Here is a 21,617-nt window from a genome sequence, read left to right as displayed (position 1 = left end):
TATTATATGATGTTAGTCGACATGATGCTAAGTAGCGGGAAATGACATGGCACTCATTTAGGGCCTGTGGTTTCTTTTCAGTTGCCCAGTACCTCCTTTCTGACTTCCCACTGACACTGAATAGAAACGCCAAGTGTTGGGTCACTCATTCTTAAACAGGATAATGGTAAAATGTGGAAAGGGAATGCAACATGAGCTAGCAATTGACAAAGCAACAGTATGAAGTGTTAGTCTGCCCCTGCAACCAAAGGTTTTGGTGTATTTGTCCTACAGGTAGCACTTATGGCAAACAATACAGGAGGAGCCATTGCCTCTTTCAGCTCTCCCTAAAAGTTTCAGATGATTGTTTGATGTACAAATGGGGTGTAAATGATGCATACTTTTGGCAAATGATGACTACAAGCAGATGGGTTTACCTCAAAGGCTCTTCTGGAGGTGTCCTCATGACGAATTGGATTTTGCTCTGCAGGAGTACCCGGATAAGTAGGGGTATAAATACCCTCACACTTCTACAAACCAAGAGGCAACACAATCATAATGGTTAAACAGGCACAATAAAGATATATACCTCCTTCTACTTTTGTGGTAACGTGGTCCGAGGGAAGTCTTTGTTCTTCAGAAGGGTGTGAATGTGATCAGTAGTGGCCCAAACAACCCATTAACGCAGCACAAAATAAAGGGAATGTCCAATCAGGGTTCTATGAATATATATATATATATTCAGTGAAAAAACTTTGTTAAAGGGATGTTATGGTTACGTTGCACTACGAAAAACCTATGAAATTCAGTAAAAAACGTTGTTAAAGGGACGTTATGGTTCAAAATAAAACAGAAAACACCCTGAAATTCGGCAGTTATGGTAAGATAAGCAACCATAACTCGTGCCACCGTGCACTGCTAACACTAACACTAACACCCAGGACATCAAAGATGAAATCGCAAATGTCAATAGAATTTTTATTTTACTCCTAAAATCTTTACATAACCTTCTCCAAAGCAACCCTTAAATTCCAAAATAGAAAGGCATTTCCCGTAAAAGATAAAGAAATGCCATCTTCTTTAAAATTAACAGCATTACTGGCATCAATATTCTCATTGTTACAGAAGAACATACCAGCTCTAAGCACGAAGGCACACATGCCTCGGTTGATGACACACCTAGCAATGTTTTGCTGAGGACAAAAAACAGAACTATTGTCCCATATTGCCCTAGGTAGTAATCCAGAAAAAATTACTTTCGCAATTTGGAAGGATCTTCATTACGGCTTGAACCAAGCATTCCAAATAAGCCAACAAAGTAGGGCCACTGACGTCGCCCAAATGGAAAGCACCATAGTGCAAAACTACCACATGCGGACTGTTCATCGTGGCCATATCCTCACAAACTTGTACAATTCCCTGTACATTGCAATCAGGCACAGTGCTTCACACCACCTCCACTCCTTTCACATCAAAGTTCTTTGCAACATGCCTGCATTCGGCGTACTGCTGTAAACCATGCACAAACATATCTCTGAGCACCAACACCCTGACTTTCTCCACTTCTGCCATCTTCACCACACACAGTCTCTTTCAACACAAATCCACAACCTCGACATCTGATTGGCTGATCCGTACAGTCTTCTTTCCATGTTGGATTTCCTGGAAAAACCCGGATGTAGCACGCCCTGTCCATGAACAGCTGCGGAGTCCGCGGACGGCGTCCACTTTACTCTCTGTGCCATTCCCTCATTGCATACAGCTAAGCAATCACACAATACGAATAACGTCCTCAGAACACCCCCATTTTGTGAATTTTCGAACATTTCAGGACAATTATCATTTCTTTATTCAACATATTAACATTACAAATATTATACTTTCATCTTGTACTCTGCACACAATGCTATGTTTCTCCATTAGTAGCTCAGTATACTAGATAGAATCCCATAATACAATGCTATTTATATCAATGCATTGTTCAAAGCACTAATAACGGTATGATATTTATTGCAATATCTTTGACACTTTTTTCGCAACATTATAATAAAAATCCGTAGTACACAAATTCCATTAAAAGTACATACACATGTGATGTCATCAGTGATTTCATCAATGACATTTGCAATGTCATCTTTGATGTCCTGGGTGTTAGTTTTAGCAGTGCACGGTGGTGGCGCGAGTTATTTTTCATAGCTTACCATAACTTGCGATTTTCAGGGGTCTTTCGGCTGTACTTAAAACCATAACGTCCTTTAAACAAACTTTTTTTAATATCACGCAAATATATACAAACACGGCGTGCAAAAACCAACTTCTCACAGATGGCTTTACACAGAATGTTGCAAAGTAAGAATTTATGCTCGTTCACAGTGAAGCTGCTTCCATTTTTTTTTCGGGCCCCGGAGAGGCTCACGAAGCGGACTATAAGGTTGCATTGTGTTTCTTGACAGACAGAGATTGTGATGAAAGACTTCTCTTGAAGGAGTGTTGCTAAAAACGTAAGAGAAGATAAGGATGAAATTTATTAAACAAAACCACTTTTATATATTATATCACTATGCGAAAGATCGTTGGCACATGCAGAGTTGTATTTTGGGACTGCACCACTCGTAGACAACGAAAATTGCAATTGTACTGTAAGTAACCCTTTAGATTACTTTATACCAAATATAATTACAATAGCGTAGCATTAAAGACCGCTCAAGTTGAACTTGTTCGTTGAAAGTGGCATAATGTTTTCTACCGCGCACTATCACTGCCGAATTGATCCCCTGTTGTTTAGAGGGCTCTGAAAAAGGCAGACGACACAGGGTGGGTTAATACAAATAATTTAACCGGTCTATAGGTGGTCAAGCGCTCTACTCGCTGTGCCACTTCACTGTAGCCTGTCAAATAGCACAGCGAGTACAATGCTCGCTTTGACATCCGTGCACAGCTTGCTAACGCAAGTTCGAATCCCGGCAAGGCCAAACTCAGCCTTTCATCCTTCCGTGGTCGATAAATGAGCACCACACACCGTAGTTAATAATAAGCACTGCTTAGATACCTCACGGTTCTTAGCGCTATATGAATGGGAAAATATTATTATTTTATTATTAACATACTCTGTTGCACTATCTTCGATAGCAAATAGTTTCACGCCCTAATAAATAAAATGATGATTTTTAATGAAGATCGGCTGGTGAGACTAATTTATGTTTTTTAAAACAGGTATGTGGCTCCATTTTGCCTATGTCACGATTTACAGACTCCAGCGGATGGGGTCTTCAACTGGCAGGTGCAGGTCCAAATATGCAACTTCATGACCCTCACCATTTTATGGGACAATCGCCAAGGACCAACATGCCCTTACGCAGTACTAGCGGCTACAAACAACAAACCAACCAATAGGGTGGTCTAATGGCTCGTTTTTGCAGCAACCTTCCGATTATCAAAGCGAGCATTTACTGCTTTTATCATAAACCAACAGCCTATCTACCGCAAAGGAACAACTTGTGGCTCCAAATAAACTTTTCCTGATCGACAGCAGAGACAATAGCAAATCGCTGAATATTCACTAAACATTTCATGTGAAATAAATGTACTTTATCAAATGTACAATCCTGCTGTTTACTTTTAAACCACAGTTTCATATTCTGAATTGTGGCGCACTGAGTTGTAAGCTGATCTAACACCCTCTGTACCGCAAAGGAACATCGCGTGCCTCAACATGAACTTTTGCGGATCGACAACAAAGACAAATGCAAATTGCTGATTATTCTCTAAACATTTGCTGTCAAATAAATGTACTTTACAAAATTTACAATCTTGCTGTTTGCTTTTAATTCACTGTTTCATATTCCGAATTGTGGCGCGCTGTGTTGTGACATAATATGTGTTGTCTTCCGGGTTCTGTGTAAAATCACTTAGGACGGGAGAGGACTGGGCGCATTTGATGACGCACCCTGTAACGTCACGGAGAGAGGCGGGGAATATGAATGCTTTGATAAGATCAGGTTTCGGGGCGGGAGATATGATTTAGTGTCGCAAAAGCAAGTCAGCCAGGTCAATAGCGCCAGTCATAGGATTATCACATAATGTCAGCGCACACCAGCCTGATTTATCGTTTCTTTAGTGGACAAAAAGTCGGTTGACGCCCAAAGGAAATTGTACTGTTAGCGGACAAAAGGAGTGGTCTTAAAACACTTTCACCATGACAACGAACAATACAAACAAGTTCTCCGAACACCGCCATTTTGTGTAATTGCAACCATTTCGAGACACTGCGAGTGTTCTTAGAACACATTCAACTAGGCAGATTACAATACGGACAGCGTCCTGAGGACACCCCCAGTTTGTGTATTACGAACAATTAAGTACACCGCAAGTGTTCATAGCTCATTTTTACCTTCCTTGCGAACGAAAATGAGAAACACTCCGTCCTCTAAACACCCCACCATTTAGTTTATTTACAAAATGTCAGAACAGCCGTGTTCTCTGTGGACAAATCGAACGCAACAAAAACGTCTAGCACATAAATATAATACAACTTTGAACCTATCTCATACTCCCCCATCCTCCCCAAAGACTTCTACACACCAACACACTCTACTAAATACACATTTTGAACAAACTTTCACCGCGCTGTCCGCGGACGTCCACAAATGCAAGATGGCGGGCGCGACAGAAAATCTGACGCGCATCACGCACCACGCCGCCCAATCAGCGAACACGTCGCATGTCCGCGGACATGACGCAAGCCGCTGGGCCAATCGGGGTGCTGTCCGCCGAGCGAACAGGGAAGTCCGTCCGCGAAGCGAACACAGATATCACTAATTTTTTTGCCTTACATTTTGGTCATTTTTTAAAAAACTACTGGACGGATTTACACCAAATTTGCAAAAGCACGCTTTCGGAACCAGGCTGCCGCTCCTGCCGCAAATTTGGTGTAAATCCGTCCAGCGGTTCGGGCTGTAGCCGTGCACAACCTTTTTTCCCATTCAGTCTATGGGAAAAAAAAGTTTTGGGACCCCACCTATAACTTTCCCCCCCCTGGACGAATCCTCACCAAACTGAGGATAATATAATATATTATAGGATAATGTAATATATTACACGGCTACGCTAGTGGCCATGTAGTTATGGTTAAGTTGCTAATCCCATAGGAAGAGCACTTTTTGGGCGGCTTATAACTTCGCTCTCCCTGGACGAATCCTCACCAAACTTTGCAAAAAAAAAGTATATGGCCCACTCTGAATTTCTTTGCAAAGTTTGGTGAGGTTTGGTCAAGGGGGGGCAAAGATATCGGGGGTCCCAAAATGTATTTTTTTCCCATAGACTGAATGGGGAAAAAACTTTGCTCACGCCTACAGCCCAAACCGCTGGACGGATTTTCAACAAATTTGTGGCAGGAGCAGCGGCTTGGTCCTGAAAGCGTGCTTTTGTAAATTTGGTGAAAATCCGTCGAGTAGTTTTTTGAAAAATGACCAAAAAGTAGGTCACAATAAATTAGTGATATCTATGTTCGGTCCGCGGACACACTTCCTTGTTCGCTCTGCGGACAGTGTCCTGATTGGCTAATCGGCTTGCGTCATGTCCGCTGACATGCGACATGTTCGCTGATTGGATGGTGAGGAGCGTGAAGTGCGTCATATTTTTGGAAACACCCGCCATCTTGGATTCGCAGACATCTGCCGGTGTCCGCGGACATCACGGTAAAAGCATATGAAAAAACAAAGCATTCCACTTGTCAAACTTATCAAAAAATCTCTGGGGAGGTGAGGGGTGATGAGGATGGGATGGGATATGGCTGCAAGAAGCACAAAAAATGGGTGTTTTTTGCAGCGAAAGTCCATGAACAGTCCTGATGTTCGCGAACAGTCCTATGAAAGTTTGCAAACACCTTAGCAATACAGAGTTGGTGAAATGCAGTTCTTGGATGGCTTATAACTTTGGCGACACTTAATGGAACAGCATAAAATTGTGCATGTATATTCCCGGGCTGTTTCTGAGCGAGTATGCAAAGTTAGGTGGGATTCTGTCATGAGGGGGAAGAATTAGAGGGGGGGTCCCAAAATAATGCAAAGGCTTATAAATGAGGTGCCATTTGACGAATCTACACTTCATTTGGCAAACTGATAATAGATCAAGATGTACATGTTATTTCGAAGTCTGGTGGGATTCTGTCAGGAGGGAGCAAAATTAGAGTGGGGGTCCCAAAATATTGTAAAGTCTTATAAATGTGGTGCCATTTGACAAATCTACACAAAGGTTTGCAAACAGATTTTAGATCTAGATTTAGATGTTTTCGTAAAGTCTGAATGGATTTTATCAAGTGGGGGCTATGTTATATGACGATTGTATGTGCATGCATTTGACACTTTGGAAAAAATAAAACATGGGTGGATTTCCAGCAAACTTGTGTAACGAGCATTGGCAAGGACCTACAAGCATGGTTTTGCAAATGTGGCAGTGTTTTATTATTTGACAAGTGTCATAATGTAGCTACAAAAAATAGTGGTATACCTTTAGTGACTGAGGGGTAGCCTGTAGCCATGGGCAGTGGCCAGATTGTCCGGGTCATGGAATAAGGTCATGCTCCGGACAATCTGGCTACTGGCCATGACCACAAGGGAGAAAACATAGGATTAAAGTGGCCATGTCCACCTGGGACTGGCTTTGTGTTAAAGTTATTTGAAATTAGGATAGACTTGAAAGGAAGAAAAATATGCTTGTGGTAATATGGTCATAGGATTCTCTTTTTGCCTTCTGCAGGCTGCTATGGAAAGCAAAGAAAGAGTGGCCCGGTATGGAACCCTCACCTTCACTTTCCATGGTGGCCATCCTGGAAAAAGATTTTCCTTCCTACACTGGGATGCCACAGGCGTTCCGGTGCTGGAAGAAGAACCCTATTTCTTAGCACCCCGGGTTCCCGCTTTGGGAACCTAGGGTGTTAATGTCCTTCATCCCCCATTTCAGGGGCTCGAATGGGGGGATAATGGTCCAGAGACCTCGTTATCCACCCTCGCTTCGCTTGGGCTGATAACTGGGGCTGCTGGGCCGGTATCCACCGTTCCAGTCCCTGGAACAGATGATGAACGCCACAATATTCCCATTAGCATAACACAAAATGCAAATGCAAATGTTGGAAAATTTTATTTAGTCTATGTACTTTACTGAGAAATATAAAGTAGATGGAGTCTATACATTTCTTTTTTAGTTCTATTTTTTTTACTGTGAAAGGTGGTTCCTAAAGGAATATGTTGTTTGTTGTTTTTGGATGTATTTTTTTTTGGCAGCAAAAAGTTTGTCTATAAATCTTTAAAATATTACCGGGGCGTTAACCAAACCAAACGGCATGACGCAATATTCAAATAAACCCATGGGTGTCCTGAAAGCTGTCTTCCACTCATCTCTGCTTCCTATTCTCAAGAGATGGTAGGCTCCGCGGAGATCCAACTTGGTGAAAAACTGAGCATTCCTTACAGCTTCAAGAACGTCTCGTATTAAGTGCATGGGGTATCGATCCTTGATGGTAATACTATTTATGCCTCGATAGTCAATACAGGGATGTAGCTCCTGGGAATTCTTCTTTGAGACAAAAAACAATGAAGCTCCACCTGAGGACCTTGATTCTCTAATAAGCCCATTCTTGAGGTTGGCCTCAAGATATTCCTTTAATGCCTGCCTCTCTGATTCAGACAGCGGGTACATTCTTCCAAAGGGGTAAGAAACCTCTTCTTTTAGTTCAATACAGCAGTCCTCAGGACGGTGAGGTGGGAGGAGACGATGTACAACATCTTCAAAAACTTCAGCATAGGCACGATACTGTTGAGGTATTGTAGAAAGTGTATTACAGAGTTGGACATTAGAGACCTTTGCCTTCATCACTGATGTCTCTTCCTCAAAGCAGTTGTTGCTACAAAATGCTGATTCAAAGTATAGTTTGTTAGAAGACCAGTCAATCTGGGGATTATGGCACCTCAGCCACGAAATCCCTGATATTATGAGAAAGTGAACGGCTTGTATGATATTGAAAGTAAGGGATTTGGTGTGATGGCTTATCGAAATCTCAAGTGGTATGGTTTCTTTTGTTATCAGACCTGATGTTAATGGACGACCATCCACCCCTTCGACAGGTACAACCTTCTCCTTGACCTGAAAGGGAACTTGATGTTCAGTAGCCCAGGTAACATCCATAAAATTTCCTGTCGCTCCACAGTCCAGCATGGCCAATACGGATAGAGGTGATCTGGATTGAATTTTTACCTCAAGTTGAAACAAAATCAGAAGATTGTCTTCTAATCCTTCATTACTTGCTTAGGTACAGTTGCAAGGGTTGAGGCTGCTTCCCCAGATATCTCCCTTGCATAGATATGGGGTTTAGCATTTCCCGAATGCAGAGTGGGAACATCAGGATACCTATGCAGTAAATGTTTGGATGATCCACAATAGATGCATACATTAGACTCATGCCTTCTCTTCCTTTCTTCAGGTGTCAAAGGACCCCTTGTGGCTCCTATCTGCATCGGTTCTTCCGTAGGAACCTTCTCCTTCACCTGAGGAGGAACTAAAGGCCAAGCAGAGGGAGAATGTACCTTCCTTCGTTCCTGACGTCTCTCCTGTAGCTGAAACTCAATCTGCAGAACCAGTGAAATAAGTTCTTGGAAGGAATTTGGTCTAGCTACTCGGGCTAACTCATCTTTATCTCCTCCTGCAACCCTCTTCTGAATATGGTCTTTTGAGCTGTGTCAGGCCATCCAGCAGTTGAAGCCAGTCTCTGAAACTGTGCAATGTAGGATTGGACACTCTGGTTTCCCTGCTTGACAGCCAACAATTCTTCAGAAGTGTGATACTGCACCTCTGGTCGATCAAAACGGGCCTTGAGAGCCTGAACAAACTGCTCACAGTCGTTAACTACAGGATCCCGGTTGGTTACCAAAGGAGTAGCCCAGGCTAGGGCACTTCCTACCATATTAGATATGGTGAAGCTTACTCGGGACCTGTCAGTCTCGAATTCCTTTGGTCTAAAGGAAAAGTATAGTGTACAACCATCCCAAAATTCTTGTAACAATCTTGGATTTCCATCAAACTTCCCAGTAGCTAGTGGCATAGGTGACAGGTCTCCTCGACCTTCTTCATGGTTGTTTACCTGTTGCTTGATGGACTGATTTTGGGCTTGGAGGGTCTGCATGTCAGTCCGCAGCCCTTGGATGGTGTTACAAAGTTCCTGGAATTGTTCCAAAGAGGCCATTTGTTCCGGTTGGCTTGGATACTGTCAAAACTGGACAAACTTTCAACACACTCGTCCTCACCTGTGTCTTCCCTGGAACTCTCCTGCTTTTCTGGCTTCTTTTTAGTCTTGTTGACTTGATTGGCTTGTCCTTTCTTTCCTCATTATGGTGTGGATAAGGGCGAGCTCCCTCAGCCGTGATCTTGCCCAGAAGGAAATCCTAGGTCAGGGGAAGCCAAGGAGCAAGCCCCTAGATCAGGGAAAAAGCCACAGCAGAAAAAACCTTGGTATTCAAGTTTTGCCACGAAGAAGGCACCTGGGGAGTTCTTGATTAGTCCACGATTGAAAGAGGACTTCAGGTAGGCAACTCTGAATAGCAGATGAATAATATCATCATTACAGTTCTCCCTGGAGAGCCTGATGGAGTCAATACAGAGAGGATGACTCAGTATGATTAACAACAACTATGCAGTTTGGTAGTTGAAAGGGTTCCTGAATGGGTACTGGAACGTAATTGGAACAGAGAGGCGTAACTCCAAACGAAAAGCTGAACAGTAAACAGGAGGAGGCTAAAGGTGAGGAGGCTAAAGGTGAGAACTATAGTTCTCACCTTTAGCCTCCTCCTGTTTACTGTTCAGAAGAATGACAGGGCTGAAATGCAGAATGACAGGGCTGAAATGCAGAGAAGCAAGGTAAGAGGAATCAAAGGTAAGTACAACAGAATAATAAGATCTAGAGAGAGAGAAAATATAAAGTAAACCAATTGAATTAAGGAAATAGAAAGTACGGCAAATAGACACCAAGAAGGGAAAAATAGTCTGGGCAGTGAGATAAGATAGATCGAAGGATGCCAAACGTACTTTGTAAGATAGGAATCTGGCAAGGACAGAAACGTACTTGGAAGAATGTTGGAATGAAATGAAGGCAAAAAGGGAAAAATATTCTGGAAGGCAAAAAGTCACTGGGAAAAATACTCAGAGACTGTCGGCGAAAGAATCAGAGACGGTACAATGCGCATGCATTAGAGAAAAGGACCTACTTATAGACAAGCGGCAATCTTAATAAGGCATAGACCGTTAAGATGGACTTCTCACGGCCATATTAGGAGAGTCGCCATCGGTTCCAATGCTTCCATGCCTGATGCATGACACCTACTCCATGAGCATCATTTTTTTGTGTGTTACATGGCACCTTCAGTGCAGTGACACAGTGTTGTCTTTTAGTCTTCCCACTGACTCCATTTTTCTGAGACTGACTACTGTCTCCCAGAAACATGTAAAGTTGCCATTAAATTTACATAGTCTCTTTAAACGACAGACCAAGTACACCCCATCTTACATGGACTATTGCAAAGGGTTAATTCTTATCCCTTTTTGTCTGTGTCTCCTGGAGCACTGTTTTGCTCCCTTTTCATCAAGACTTAGCTGGTGGCAGTGGTAACTATCCTATTTTTCATACCGCGGTTATCTTAAATAACCATGGTATTTTTTTAGGCTATTTTATTAGCCTCAAACATAAACCAGCTTGACTAAATATATTTTATTTCAGCTCCAGTTGGGTTTATCAACTAACCACAAGGCTAACATCACTAAAAAGCAATATTAATCATGTCTGATATGGAAAGCCACAGTCAGGGGACCCTCCTTAGTTACACTGCAGATTATTTAAGAAATCTGTGTAAAGATAGGAAACTCTCTGCCAAAGGCAAAATTACTGAATTGATTGAAAAGTTGTTAAATAACCAATGTCTGGGGAGTGGGTCTGAAATTCCCGACTCTCTAGCAAATGTGGAAAGTATTGAGGATAATAGGTCTGTTAATGATGAGTTGGAAGAGGCAGATGTGTCCCCTTATGTTGGCCTCTCTGCTCCCTTGCCTGCTTAGCAACCTCAACCCTTGTCCACTGGGACCCCCAAAGGACCTACACTCAGTCCTAAATTCATTGCTCTACAGAAAATGAGGCTTGAACTGGAATGCAAATGTTTAAATGCTCAAACTGAACAAAACACCAAGAACTTAAGCTCAGAGAAATGGAGTTGAATCATGAACTAGAAATGAGAAGATTATCTCTTGAAAATGCTTCTCTTCCAGAGTCTTCTAGGTCTTCCAGTCCTAATAGACCCCGTATGCCTAAAGAAATTGTGGGTATGTATGAGGTTAAGCTTGATATTTTAGATTGGGAGGAAATGTTTGAATATACCCATGGTATTCAAGGTCTTACCGGGAATCAATTGCTTCCCTGGCTCTTCTCTAGGCTACCCAGTTGCATCTGATGTTGTGATGGAGTTGGGGGAAGTGGATAGGATGGATTATGAGTGTGTGAAGCTAGCTTTAATTGATAGATTTGGGAAGACCCCTTCCCAGCACCTTAAGAGGTTTAGGGCCCTCAAAAAGCATGATGGTACCCCTTGGGCTACCTGGGTATGTGAATGTTTGAAAAACTTAGATGGTTGGTTTAAGGGTTACAGAGTAAACACTCATGAAGGAATGATAAATCTTGTAATGTTGGAGTCTATTTTAGATGTCTGCTCTCCTGAAGCTGAAGGAACCAGAGACAAGGTGGGCAACGATAGAGCGTGAATGTTTTGCCATTGTGTGCTCTTTGAAGAAGTTTAGACCATACTTGTATGTATCTACTTTTGTGAATCAAACTGACCACCAACCCTTGAGATTGTTAATGCAAATGAAAGGGGAAAACCCAAAACTATTAAGATGGTCAATCTGCTTGCAGGGGTTTTATTTCACCATTGAGCACAGAGCAGGATGTCACTACCAAAACGCACCGCTGATCATCTCTCTAGGATGTTTTTAACCAGCTAAAGGTAGAGATTCACCCAGGAGTGGATTCAATCCTCCTGTCCCATAGTCTGCGGGGGGCGAGTGTTAGGGAGAATTCTTATAAATGGCTGATTTCCATTACCTAATGAGTCTCTCAGCAGCTTTGCTGGATTTCTAGGGTTTATTTTTGTTTCACCTGGTAAGAGTGTGAGCCTTTTTCCCACTCATACATGTGTTTTGCTGTGTGTGTTTTTATCGTTTGTGTGATCTTGGGCTCTGGAGCCTCACCTGCTGCATGAGCATCATTTTTTTGTGTGTTACACAGCACCTTCATTGCAGTGACACAGGGTTGTCTTTTAGACTTCCCATTGACTCATGTAAAGTTGCAATTAACTTTACATAGTCTCTTTAAACTACAGACCCAGTACACCCCATCTTACATGGACTATTGCAAAGGATTCATTCTTATCCCTTTTTGTCTGTTTCTCTTGGAGCACTGTTTTGCTCCCTTTTCATCAAGATTTGGCTGGTGGCAGTGGTAGCTACCCTATTTTTCATACGGCGATTATCTTAAATAACCATGATATTGTTTTAGGTTATTTTATTAGCCTCGAACATAAACCCGCTTGACCAAATATATTTTATTTTCGCTCCGGCTGGGTTTATTCACCATTTCTTTTTGTAAAGGTATGTCTTGTGTTTTACTCTGCGTGCCAAACCAGATTTGGTTCCTTTGTTCGCTGTCTTTTCGCGGGTTTCTGCACAGACGCCCTGCTTAAGGCACCTGAAAGTCTGAGTAGGCACGATGTGAGGGAGGGGTGTTAGGACTGCTGCCATGGTTTCCCTTTGTAACCCGAGTCACACTCATGTTTGATTGGCTGGGTGACTGTCCTTGCCAGGACAGGCACCCTGCTGTGTGATTGACAGCAGGTCTCTGGGACTGGAAAGGAAGAGTCACCACTGGAATGAAAGAACCAACGAGGAGTTTATGGAAGAGGACCCCTACAACGACTGAACCGCCCGGTGAAGCCCTGCTGCATGTCCGAATCTTTAGAATACGATGACAGAGAAGATCCTCCAGGGACCTTCTTCCCTTGAGCTGGTGGGACCAACCAGTTCACCCAAACTTCAAGCCAGGACCACTCCTCTGGTCGAAATTGCTGTACAGAGCTACAGTGGGCCGGATAGCCAGGAAGGTCGGACCCTGCTTGGGTTTTAAGGAGCACACCTTTTATTTGTTGCTTTGCTCTGCTGCTGGTTTCTTCCCTGGTTAGTGCAGGACCCTCCAGTCTTCCTACTTCTTGTCAGACCGATAGTCGCTTCAGGAACTGTGAGCCTGCAGGAACTACCAGGAACGTCCGCCTCAGCTAAAGCTCCCTCTCCGTTTTAAGGTACTGTGCAAATCCGGTTGTTCGTTTCGTTCAGCCGCGGTGAAAGTGTTTGAAATATTTCTCCAATCCAAGTGCTTGTCCTTCTCTTCTCTTTGAACTGACTTTTCTGCCAACCAACCTCGTCCGGAACCCGTGGCACGAACTTTACAGCGAACTACCCTGAACCGTGTGATCTTGAGCAAAATACTTTTGTCCTATTGACATTGGCCCTAAGCATTTTCTACCTGATTCCATCACTGTAGTTCCTCTTGCTCAATTGCCCTGAGTACTTACCTGTTGGTGTGGTTCAATTTATATTAACTTTGTCTGTCCCTCCCTTTTAAATTGCTGGAGTGCATTTTGCTCCCAGTTCATTTTGTGAGCTTAACTTGTCTGAAACTTATTAGGAGTGGTGTGGTGTATTAAAAGTGTGATTTTTGCACTGCTTTACTTTAGTGAAATGTTATATAACTGATGAGTAAATCAATGTATATTCTTTTAATTGGAAACCTTAAGTCACTGTTTGTTTGAATCATAGTAATTGATGTCCTTTGTGTAACTATTTTGTTTTATTTATTTTTTTTATTTACTTGTTTATAATCAAAAACATTTGATTTTTACAAGATGTTGGTACGAAAAGCAGAAAAAAAGCACGTTTTGTAGAAAATAGATATCATAGATTGCTGTCCTTTGTGTAACTATTTGATACTGCTTACTTACTCTTGAGATAAGTCTGGCTGCTCAGCCATCACTACCACTTTACTGTGTAGTACAGGCTTGTACCGAAGATGAATTTGTACTGTCACTTGTAGTCTTAATTGTGTGTGGTGTTCCCAAAGGGTACTGCATGTATTTCTGCCTAACATCCTGTTCTAAGGCAGCGGAATGGGAGCCTTTGCAGATATCGTCTTTCAGATACTCTGAGACCCAATTCGGGGGCTTGATGATAGGGTCAGTACTTTCAGTGTCTGCTCTCAAAGTCCTGTGAGATTCTGGTGCAGAATGGAAGGTCCTAATCTACAGTAATAAATGTCACCCCAATGTGCCCTGGGAGTGGGTAGGGGACACGGCTCTTCTTTGCCTTGGACTGCTCCTTCAGCTCAGTGGTTGAGGGCTTTGGAAAAAAGCAACTCTTCCAAAAGAGGTTCAATGAATCCTTCTTAGGTGTTGTTCCACAGTGAATCAAAGGTAAAAGCTCACAGGTGATTTGACTAAAGCTAGCCTGCCTTAGTCGTCCAATACCTGTCCTTCAAATAAGTGGATTTTGCCCTTCTGCCATCAGACCAAAGAGCATTGCTTTAGAGAACGTGGAGGGGATAGGAAGGCAAGAAGGAAACAAGACTGTGGAAATCATCCTCCACTGTACAGAGATCTCTTGTCTACACTAACCCCGTCCCTTTCCATTCTCACTAGGGTCAAAGGCCTTTAAAAACCTGGTTTGAGGTACCTCCCTTTGAATGGGTGTGCTCCTTTGATGACTGACACAGAACATCTGCCTGTTGACAGGACAGCTGACAGAGGTTGTTACCTGCCCTCACCAACAAAAGGCATGGCCATTTAGTTTCTTGTACTATCATTAGGCAAGCTCAGCCTGTATGGCCAGAGTGCACATCACCTTCCACAGCTGAGCTGTCTCACAGGAGCTGACACATGTGTGATATCAAATTGAATGTGGCTGAAATGGTCATGAGTAGTGCCATGTACAATGCCTTAAACTAAACATAGTTTATCTTTAGAGTTTACCCATCCACTATCCTGACCTACTATGATCATCACAGCCTTGGTACAGGGGTCTATATCTCAAATACAGCACTTGCACTGCAGAGGCTTGGTTGTCACTGCAGCTGTCAAATAGGCAACTGCGATCCATACAACTGCTTTGTGCCACTGGTAGAGGAGGTGTTGCAGATCAGGATACTGATACAGCAAGTCAAAGATAAACACTATTCTCTTGGCATGGAGATGATGAAAGGGGAATCTGATCAGCAGGTTAGACTTTCAGAGATGTAATTACCCATAATTGTATTAATTAATCAAAATAAAAAAGCCAGGCCTTTCACACCTTTGCCAGGTGGCAATTCTTCAAAGTCCTAGTCTTGAAATGATTACGACATGTGGGACAGTTAAAGGAGATCTCAAGGTGTCCACTGTCATTTGTTAAATAATGAACCATTGCTGTCTTTTAGGCTCACAACAAAGAAATAAGTACATTTGACACATGTGTTTTAATGCATGGTTTCATGCATGTGTTTGTGTGTGTGTTTGTTTATGGGTGTGTGCACGCCTAGGGCCAAACAAAAGCACAGTTTATGGCAAATGAGAGCAACAGGATGCAGACATGGGTGCAGCATAGGCATGTATTGAGACAGACTGAAGGTTCATGTGGGCACTAGCAGCATGAAAGGTGGGCAGCACACACACATATTGTTGCTACATTTCATGTGCTGCCCTGCATCATGGATTGTAAATTCTACAATATTAGTCAATTTTACTGAAATACTTCCTGTCAAATGTATGATTTCAACTCATAATCCTAAAATAAAGAAATGTAAGGGAAAGAACAGGCGAAAAACTTGCTGGATTAGTTCAGTGTGCTTGCGAATTTCTGTTGAGGGAAACCTTTTGCACGCCTCCGTTTTACAAATTCACGAGCTGCAACCGTAGTGGTATTGTTGAGGTGGGGTCCGGGAGGCCCATTAAGATGTCTTGCTATGTCTTGTTGTGTTCTTTAACCATACTTCGGTTCAACGCGAATTTCCCAATTGGAAAATAATAACGTTTTCCTAGATCCCCCACCACCACTCCTGCCACTCTGGATACACCTATGGTTCATGGCCAACTTCAATGCGATTATTTTAATAGCATCTGCTCCAACTGCCCCTGGATCCAGATTCACTGATTACAGGTGGCACAACATGCTACACTACGTCTATAAATAGTTTTCAGTGTTGATAGCCATGATGTAATCAACACTAAACGTAGAGTTCCCTCTCTTCAATGTATGTCTCCCAGGAACAAAGGTGAGCTTTTCCTTTTTTTAGATATTTGGTTTCATCTTTTGCAGGCACTAAATGCATTTTGGGGTAGAGGGTGAAGCAAGAGAGGAACTGTAGAAGGGATGTGCAGACCTTGGAAAGATGGGAACGTGGGTTTATAGTATAGCAATAAAATGCAATCCGACATTCTGGATCGAGTGGTAATGGCCTGGTGCCCAAGTTATAGGCCGGAGCGCAGCTAGTGCCTTAAATAAGGGCCCCGGTCCTGTTACCACCTGATCCGCCCCATCAGATAGGATTTGATTGCTATTAGCATCAGGAGTTTTTAATCCAAAAACCTGACAGCAATCTATTTTGGCTGACTGAATAGGACGTCCTTGCAGTCTCCCATTTATTCCAACAAAAAAAATACTCACCTAAGATGGCTTCCATGGAGATGAAATGTGGGGCTCCATGCGGAACCACTCTTCTACTTCTATTGCGGCCCGGGATGTAGTGGTGTTAGCGAGAATTCTAATTTTTGTGCTAATTCCCTTCAACCTTAGATACCCTCAGCTCTTTTGCTGGAATGTAGGACTTTTAATTTTTATCCTGGAGTGAGACCTTTTTCTCACTCTCTCATGTATTTTTAATTTGATTTGGACTTTGTGTTTCCTTTGTTTTTGGAGTCTGATAAACTTCAAAGGCATTTACATTTTGTATTGCGACACACAGCACCTTTGGTGCAGTGTTACAGATAAGTCCTTTGGATTTCTCATAAGGTTTGAATACCTTCTATTGGGTGAACTACTGTTCCTAAGAGTAGTAAAGTGAAATTGACTTTACTTACCTGTTTTTCCTATGTAGGTCAGTACACCCCATCTTATGTGGAAGTGCTGGGGGGTTACTTAGTAACACAACAACAAACCACAGCACAACTTGCCAACCAGTGGACACGAGCAACTTTCTCCAGGGCAAATGAGATGCCAGAGCAAACTGAAGCAAGACTTGCTGACATGAGGACAAGAGCAACATCCTCCAGGGCACATGAGACCCTAGAGCAAACTGAAGCAAGACTTGCCCGACAAGAGGACAAGAGCAACATCCTTCAGAACACAGGCAACACCAGATTCCCCAGCTAGTTTGAATTATATAAAGAAGGGAAAACGCAATGAATCACCCAACTTCTCAAAGAGAAATAAAACATGCAATAATGCAAGACCACTTCAGAAAAAAATACAAAACATAATGCAAATGGATTTAGTAGTTATGATGTAACACTAATTGAACAACGTTCAGAAATGTAAAATAGTTTTTGTTTAAAATAAGTTCCCTTTAAACGAACTTGCAGAGTCATGAACTCCACTGATGAGGAAGACATGTTTTCAGAGATATTGTGCACTGACACAGTGAAGACATATTAGCAAAACCGTTGTTTGTTGTCACGTGTAAAGTGCTGCCTCAAATGCCGCAATAAACGTCATGCCATCACTGACAGTAATAACGTTTGCTCCATTACAAGTGATAACAATCATTAAAGTCCTGATTAAAGTACTTAACACAAATCGGCCATACACATAAACCAAAAGAGCGAGGCGAATACAACTATCCATTAGTGTAGTGTTTACTCTACTAAGTGTATCTAAAGTGTGTCCTATGAACCATAACCTACAGATGTACAGATGTACAGATTTACAGACAGCTAATATAAGAATGAATGGCAAACGCTGTCTTAAATCTGGCTTGTTATAACTAGTGCAGAACGAGAAGCAAAGACATTAAAAGCTTCGAGGAGCGCTCTCCGTTAGGTTATCTTGGAAACGTGAAATAGCTTCTCGCGTAATACCACAACGCATGCGCAGTGCCTGCAACTCAAGCACAATGCAAACAAGAAATGGCAGCTTGCGCTATTGCCAGAGGAGTAAAGGTCACAGCTCTGCATGCGTCACGTCCTATGGGAAATTGTATGCACTCTTAAATTTAACTGACTTTCAGGGGGTCATCTATCAACTACACACAGTGCGTCCCCATATCAGCAGAGGTGGAATGGGTCAGGGCAATTACACGAAAGACTATCAAAATAAATGCAATGGGCGCCGGCTTCTGGGGGATTCTATAATTACTTTTCGAGGGAGACCCCGTGAGGAGGTTTCGGGGCTAACGTAGGGCAGCCTTTGCAAGTAGCACGCATGCGCAGCGACAGCCCTGCAACACAGCGGTTTCCCTCAAAATATGCATGCAATGCACATTTAGTCAAAGGGTCAAAGTTCAGACTGGCAAGGTGTGTACTTCCAAACTAAGGTGTTCCTGCCTACAGCTTGCAAGGTGCTCTAAGACACGCCTTCCTGACTTAGGGTACAAATCAAACGAGCAGGACCTGGGATACTCCTCTGTAGGGGTAGCGAGTGACAGAGCGAAAGCTCACACTATTGATGCGCTAAATCCTCAGCCTGTTTACGCTGCGTCATAGGGAAACGTCCCAGGAGACTAGTCCAGTTAAGGCAGCAGTGCATTTGTTCACATTAAACACCACACAAAAAAAAAGAAAATATTCTTATGTAACAGAGCACACGTTCCAAAGTGACACAATACAAAATAACGAAGTATGCACCTCCATGGCAGATTCTAACACTTATTCTGACTTGCAAAAGCAAGATGTAATTAGTTTGGGCCCATGTACACGTAGGGATAAGGGCTACTGACGAGAGGCTCACAGGAATGACATTTGATGAGGCATTCACTGGCTCCCAGGTGCTAAATGTGTTAATTTAAGGCGGTATGTATTGTTCACCGAGCTGTGCACGACTTGGGGGCAGAATTTCTTAGAGCATGCTACTGTCCTGCGCGCTGTCTAGGCTCTGCCTCTGCTGACCGGTTCTGTGTGCCTTCCTACCGTTGTGTTATGATTGGAGGCTGTGCTTTCTCCATGGCAGCAGCTCTGCTTTGGAACAAACTACTGATAGCAATTAAAAAGCTAACTAACCATCTGGCCTTCAGGAAGGCTGTTAAGACCTATCGGTTCTAAGGGAGCACTTTTCGTTCAGGCTTGCTTAGTCCTCTAGCGCCATGATGCCTCTGGTGACCGTGTGCTTTAGAAGTTACGTTAACATATCAAACATAACATAACACTGTTGTTTGGTTATTAATCCACCCATTACATGCCCATAGCCAAGCTAATCCCTAAAGCCAATCCCACCCATTCCTGCCCCTCTCTGCCTAAAACTGCTTCTTAAGGGTACTCTTTGAGATTGTTTCACATCACTAACAGGCTTTGGGCAGTCGATGGTGCTAGACCTGTTAGATGATGCTCATGCTAATTCCCATGGCCATTGCCAGGCATTCCTGCCACACTTTGCCCAAAGTAACTCCTCTTTTTGGCAGTGGTCCACGCTTTGTCTAGTTATTCAAATATGGTTTGCCTTTAGTAATTGAAAAACAGTGTATTAGTTCCTTTTTATAATAACAAGGACAATTGCGTGTTAAACTAGATTACGCGTATTTTTAATTATAACAGTAGTCAGTATTAAGTATATGCTACTACAAAAATAATGTAAAACTCTCGGGGGAGTTAATGGGTAGACAGCTATATGTTCTCTGGATGGGAACACACATTTTAAGATGGCTGATGGATGAGTTTACAGGCATCTGACATAGGGCGGCATTCAGAGGCATCATTGAAGGTGATCCTGGAGAGCCAACAGTACTGGTGGAGGAGAAGGAGACCGAGTCCACACGTGGCCAGCCAGTCATTATTGTGCTATCAGTCTGCTGTGCGGGCATGTCAAAATGGCTCCCCGCAGCAACAAGAACCACCTCTGTGTTCCTGCTTCTGCACTGCAAATGGTGATCCCAGGCTGACTGGACCACGCCATCTCGTGTTCTTTTATTAGGCCAGTAAATGCAGAATTCTCCATCACCTGTGTATGCGGGTGCGTGTCTGCCAGGTGATTGTTGCTGCTGCCGTCTGCTCCGCTCGCCTGGGAATGGGAGACGTGTGAGCAGAACGAAAACCATGGCTGAGCTTAGAACGTTGTAACTGCGGGTCTCTCTGTCTCTCCTGCAGCCCTCGCCGTCACTTAAGCATTCCTCAGAAGAGTAGTGTCCCTTATGGGTAAGTATTCCACACCAAGCCGGATTCAGGGCTAGCGATCTGTAGAGGATTTGCCTAAACTCTCAGGCCAGTAGAACTATGCACCATCTGAGAGCCAGGTAGGTAAATCAAGTGCAGTGGGGTAAGTATGAGTCCATAAAAGTTTTTTTTGTTTTTGTTTGTCCTGTGGTGTGTGTAGTAGGGTGGAACGCGGCCTAGGGCACCTCAAGTTACTTCTCGTGGTCATGAGCGAGACGCCTCTACTAGAAAAAATGAATCCCGCAAGGAGACGGCAATTGCATACTGGAAGCAGTACCAATTCCCTCCCATGTGCTTAGGTTATGAAGCGACAAGCCCGAGTATAGCATCACAAAAGGCACAATAAGCACGAGGCTCGGTAATGCTGGCCTATGTTTTAAGTTTGTTCACCATTGGTGGGGTGGGCTGTCCTCCATCGGTCTACTCCCATGTCCATATCCTGCCCCCGCTCCATAAATACTGATCTAAATGGAAAACGTAAAGTTTGACCAATACAGTGGCACGCAACCATCACTGCCACTGTGACTGGTATGATTGTTTTCCCCATTTTTTTTCCTTGCTAATTTGCCAACATTTACACTGGGGCATTATGCAAAGCCACCCAAGAGCCGAATTCTGCATTTATGTTGTGACTGTGTACCCACTGCAAGATATAGAAGTTGCACACTGACCTACCCAGTAGAGTTCTCCAAAGAGAAACGACTTGCACCGTGAACCAGTGCACTTTATGGATCTTTTAACCAACAAAGCTTCCAGCTGCTTCCCATTTCTTCCATCACCACGATGCACATCTCTAGCGGCTAATATTTGGGAACTAGCCTATTTCGGCGATGGCAGCAAAAACAAGTCACTCCATGGGTGATCACCCACCCCTGTCTGGTGCAGCTTTCCTATGCTCCACCTGGGTAAGAAACAACTGAGAAATCCTAAATAGCTCCAGCACAGTCGTGATTATGTGCTAGTTATTTATAAAGGGTGACCGACCAGTTTCCGGCTGTTAATGTGCTTTCTGCGTGTTTCTGTGACTTGCTGGCTTGTGTACCGGTAGTTTCCTAATGGCACTGCAATGAATCCATCATACCTGACTATAAACTCACGGTGTATCTGCGTCTCCAAGAGATATCGTCTGGTGGCGTTGAAGAGTTAATGCGTGTGTGTTGTACGATGATTGTA

At 43.1% G+C, this 21,617-nt stretch overlaps 1 protein-coding gene across 1 annotated transcript in view; it reads right to left on the bottom strand.

The window, feature by feature from the left end:
- TACR3 (tachykinin receptor 3) overlaps positions 1–21,617 on the bottom strand; it is a 1,544,685-nt gene that overhangs the window by 1,409,513 nt on the left and 113,555 nt on the right. The gene's annotated exons all lie outside the window — the stretch shown is intronic.

Source organism: Ambystoma mexicanum, chromosome 6q (genome assembly GCF_040938575.1).
Source record: "Ambystoma mexicanum isolate Mex_15411 chromosome 6q, UKY_AmexF1_1, whole genome shotgun sequence".
Taxonomy (NCBI): domain Eukaryota; kingdom Metazoa; phylum Chordata; class Amphibia; order Caudata; family Ambystomatidae; genus Ambystoma; species Ambystoma mexicanum.
Note: the sequence above shows the minus strand (reverse complement) of the source record. Positions and strands in the feature narration are given on the sequence as shown.